Here is a 5,504-nt window from a genome sequence, read left to right on the forward strand (position 1 = left end):
GGGTCCTGAGGCTTCCTAGGCAAGCGCTTAACCGCTAAGCCATCTCTCCAGCCCCTGAACTGTGCTGAAAGGAGGATGCTAACCGAGCACCAGCAGCCATTGCTCTCCACTTCCCGACGACTGGGGGGACACAATGTGGCCTCCCCACCACGATGGTGAGTGTTGTCGCCGGTTTCACGTTGCTGGGATACCTCCAAACCAGACACAGTGTACAGGAGGAGCGGAATTTATTGACGCGTACAGATCCAGGAGGAGTTCCCGTTAACAGCGAAACAACGAAAATCCACCGGCGGCACCACAAGCAAGCACACGGCGGCGGCGGGAACCCCAGGCAGAGGTCAAGCGCTCAGCACACCGCAGGCTGGAATTCCAGACCCGCCTCCAAACACACCTTAGGGCCGGACCCTAGGATCTGCCCACAGCGACACCTCTTCCAGCCAGACAGCTGGAAATCCGGGAAGCTTTAATAAAATCGATTCTAGGGGGCTGCAGAGAGATGGCTTAGCGGTTAAGCTGAGACTTCTCTGCAAAGCCAAAGGACCTCAGTTAGATTCCCCAGGACCCACATAAGCCAGATGCACAAGGTGGCGCATGCATGTGGGATCCATTCACAGTGGCTGGAAGCCCTGGCATGCCCATTCTCTCCCTCTCTCTCTCTCTCTCTTGCAAATAACTAAATAAATAATAAAATATTTAAAAACAAAACAGAAAAACCTGAATCTATTGGTGGACATTCATTCAAACTACTACAGTCTGTAACCTTGAATTGTAAGATGACAAACCCTTCTTTCCGTCCTTCTCCCTCTCCTTCCTTTTCTTTCTTCCTCTCTCCCTTCCTTCCTCCCTTCTTCATTTCCTTCCTCCCTTCTTCTCTTCCTACCTCCTTCCCTTCTCCCTCCCTTCCTACTTTCCTTCATCCCTCCCTTACTTCCTTGAATTACTTCTGATCAGGTATTTGGTCACAGCAAAGAGAAAGTAATTAGTATACTGTCATCACCAAAATTTGCCATCAGGAAAAAAAAATCTGAAACGCATTCAAGCCATGACCTTCCTAGGCATGTTAGTAGCATTTAATCACTTAGAACTCTGTAGTCGTTGGGATGAAATGCTAATGGTATAAACTCTAGCCTTATCTGGCACTAGAGGAAAGAAGTTAAGGAAAGGGACCGGAAGGGCCGAAAGCTGAGAGCATGCTCACTGTAGTATCAACCAGCATGTGCTCTTTAGTGATGGAACTTGGATGGCAAGAGTAACCAAGAGTCCACAAGCACAGGGTTGAAATCTCACTATAAAATAAGTCACCCAGGCTTTTGTAATCTGAGCATCATTTCAACTGCTATGTTATAGCTATGTTTCTAAAGCTATGAGATGTATTGCTTTTTATTTTCTAGGAGAAAAAAAAAATGAGTCCCAGGTCCTTCTTCCAATGGGACCTCTCAGGCCCCTCCAGCTTGAGTACCTCAGCCATGAACAAGCATCCAAAGAGTTGTCTGCCCCGAGAAACAAGACCGGCAGTTAAGATGCCACTTCTGTTTATTTCTTCTCATCTTTATTATATTTTTTATTTATTTGAAAGTGACAGACAGAGAGAGAGACAGATAGAGAGAGAGAATGAGCGCGCCAGGGCCTCCAGCCACTGCAAACGAACTCCAGACACGTGCGCTCCCTTATGCATCTGGCTAACGTGGGTCCTGGGGAATCGAGCCTTGAACTGATGTCCTTAGGCTTCACAGGCAAGCGCTTAACTGCTAAGCCATCTATCTCTCCAGCCCACCTTTATTTATTGTCAGAAATGGCAACTTAAGTGGTGGTGGAGGGATAAGATGGTCCCCTTGAGCTTGTCTGGAGCATATGTCATTTCTCCCATTCTAAAGAGATGGGATCCCAATGGGAGGACAGTGAGAAGCTTTTTTTCCGGTTTTGGAGAACTCTCCTTGGTTTTCCATACCTATAAAAACGGGGATGCAAAAACCCAACTCACAATCATCCTTGAGGCCTCCACTTTTCTAAAGTATTAGTCACTCATCAGGGTCCAGGCCTGGTCTCTCCTATGTTTGCTTTGTTTAAATGCATCACTCCTTGGAGTCTTCTGGTTCTTAGGATCATAATAAATGAATTCCCCTTGAATCCTATTCTGATTGATTTTTTTTTTTTTTTCTTTTTGGTTTATTGAGGTAGGGTCTCACTCTAGCCCAGGCTGACCTGGAATTCACTATGGAGTCTCAGGGTGGCCTCGAACTTACAGTGATCCTCCTACCTCTGCCTCCCGAGTGCTGGGATTAAAGGCGTGTGCCATCACGCCCGGCCTGATTGATTTCTTTATGTGAGTTCATTTGATCACTTTAAGTAGATGAAACTGCGAGCGTGAAAAGGGGAAATTCTGGGCTGGGAAAATGCCTTAGCAGTTTAATGTCCTTTTTTACAAAGCCTTCAGGTCTGGGTTCAATTCCCCAGTACCCACGTAAAGCTAGATGTACAAAGTGGCGCATCAGGAGTTCTTTGTCATCAGCATGGGCCCCTACTGAGCCCATATTCTCTCTGTCTCTCTCTCTCTCTCTCTCTCTCTCTGCTCAAAAATAAACAAAGGGAAAAATTCTGGAAGCATCCCTAGTATAACAGGTTTTTGAATACGCATATTCAAAATAATATCAGTAACAATTACCATTTAGTAACAGGCTACTATGCTAGAAATAATCTGCTGCACCCTTTGATAGGAACAGTCTCGTTTAACAGCCTTATGAGGTGGATATGACTAGATCCAACGGACAGGTAAGAAAGCGAAGTCTCAGGTCCTAAAGTAAATCACTGGACTCCGGGTGTTAAACAGCAGCCAGGACTTCAGCCCGTGCACGGCTGACTCCACGGCTCTACCCTGCCCCATCAGTCTACCATCGTCCTACTGTCATAGCATGAAAGGAACACAAAAGACATGCATATGGATATCTTAAAATACTTTTATTTAATTATTTGAGAGAGGGAGAGACAGAAAAAATATGGGCACACCAAGGCCTCTTGCCACTGTAAACTCCAGACACTTTATGTGGGTACTGGGGAATCAAACCCTGGCAGGCAGGCTTTGCAACCAAGTGCCTTTAACTGCTCAGCCATCTTCCTGGTCTGAGACAAAATAATTTTTTATATAGACAGATTATGCATATTACTTTGTGTTTTCCTTCTGAAAGCCTCACCATCAAGGACTAAGCTCAAATTTTTTCATTCAAAAACAATTCATTTCACAAAACACATTTCAGAGATCTTGGTACCAGCGTCAGATAATAGATAAAAATGTGTTAGGGACACAGGATAGCCAGCCATTCTTTCCTTCGTGGTATTCCACTCAGTTCCCTTTCATCTCTACATTCATTCCTCTTTCTGTCCACCTACAGTATTCAAATACCTGCTCGGGAAGGGGCAGCAAGCTCTCCAGGGGATTCCATAGCCATCTTCAAAGTACTCTCACCATGCTAAATGGACAGTCCATAAAAAAAAAAAACAGGTAGGCAGGGCAGAAGCTGACCTTCTGACCTTTACCCTATTCATTTTAGGCTGATAACCCAGCCACAGAACAAGAGAGGAGACAAAACATGAGTTTTCTACATGCTTCCTTTCCTATTCAATTTCAGGACTTTCCTTCGCTACACCTTAAAAATATAGAAGCCTCAATATCTGATTCTGAGCAGCCACAAGGCCACTGAAAAATCCTGCTGGAACTGAGCTGATAACCTCCTCCATGTAGACCAGCTGACAGAAAGCTGGAAGAAGCCATTTTACATGTAGTTCAATGGGATAAAGAGATAACACCAGTGAAGATACTCAACAGTGGACACTGCAAGCCTTATAATTGGCCAGCCAGGCCAAATGAGCCAACGGGTGCAATAGTGGCACATCTGTCATGGTGGAAACCAACTGCCCTCTAATTGGACTGGAGGCCCGCTCCATGGGAGGGAATAAATCCCTGATACTGAAAACTTAAAACAGGGGTAGTCATGAGCCCTAGGGATGTAACATATGCTGATGTCTGGAAAAATGTATATACTATGCTTATCAAACTGCCCAGTAAGCACTTCCCTTAACATTCATACCCTTATATTAACGCTACTCTCACTTTGGGTAGAGAGTCTTCTCTTTTCAGATGGCAGTGACTTTGGGATGACTCAGAAGGTATCATAGTGCTGGGAAGAAGTGACTGGAGTACTGAGTAACATCTCAATCACACTTTCCAAGGCTCTGGGTCTAATGCAGAAGAGGTGGAAGAAAGAATATAAGAGCCAAAGGAAGGGTAGGACTCCTTACAATGTGCTCCTCCAGACACAAAATGGCCTGCATATCCATGACCTCACCATGCCTGACACTACCTACAGAAGACCATTATAACAGGAGGAAAAGATCATGACATCAAAATAAAAGAGACTGATTGATATGGGGAGGGGATATGATGGAGAATGGAATTTCAAAGGGGAAAATGGAGAGGGAGGGTATTACCATGGGATATATTTTATAATCATGGAAAATGTTAATAAAAATTGAGAAAAAAAATGATGGAAAAAAAATGGCAGCCACACCAGGCATGGTGACGCATGCCTTTAATCCCAGCACTCGGGAGGCAGAGGTAGGAGGATCGCTGTGAGTTCGAGGGCACCCTGAGATGCCACAGTGAATTCCAGGTCAGTCTGGGCTACAGTGAGACCCTACCTTGAGAAAAAAAAAAAAAATGCCAGTCACCTCTTATGGATCCACTCAATAAGAGACACCAAGCTAGTGGCAGGGGAAAGCAGGGCTTTTCTGCAGACCCACAACTAGTAAACTCAGTAGCAGTACCAGGGAAACAGGCTGGATGCACTTTAAATAAGGGCCTTGCCAAAGAAAGCTGAAGGTTTCCCTATAACTTCCAAGAGAAAGAGACAGACAAGATATCCAGGGGATTCAAAGGCTGTCATCAAACCTACCCTTACCATGATAACTAAGTAGTCCATAGGAGAAAAAATAGTTTTCCAGTGTCTTCTCTTCTCTCCTTGTGATAGTTTGAATGTATGGCTCCCAATACATTCAGGATTTTATTAAAGTTTGTAATTTAGATTTGCAGCCACCTGGCTGGAGGAGGTGTCACTGTGGTGGGTCCAGCCCCATAGGTGTGGGGTGGATTTGGAATTCCAGTCTAAAGATATGCAAAGCACCTGAGCTTTGCCTGGAGCTCCTAAGTGTGCTTGCTTATGGTGCTGGTGTGGATTGTGGCTTTTCTCTCTCTGCCTGGACCTGTGAAAGCGGGCCAGCTTCTTCTGCCATTATGGAACTTCTCCTGGATCTGTAAGCTTCAAATAAACCCCTTCTTCCATAACTGCCTGGAGGTTCATCCCAGTGACCTAAAGCTGTTTACTACACACCTTTCATTTAAAAAATTTTCATTTTGAGGGAGGGAATTACCATGGGATTTTTTTTATAATCATGGAAAATGTTAATAAAAATTTAAAAATTAAAAAAAAAATTTCATTTTCACAGCCTTTTTT

This window comes from Jaculus jaculus, chromosome 19 (assembly GCF_020740685.1).
Source record: "Jaculus jaculus isolate mJacJac1 chromosome 19, mJacJac1.mat.Y.cur, whole genome shotgun sequence".
NCBI classification, from domain to species: Eukaryota; Metazoa; Chordata; class Mammalia; order Rodentia; family Dipodidae; genus Jaculus; species Jaculus jaculus.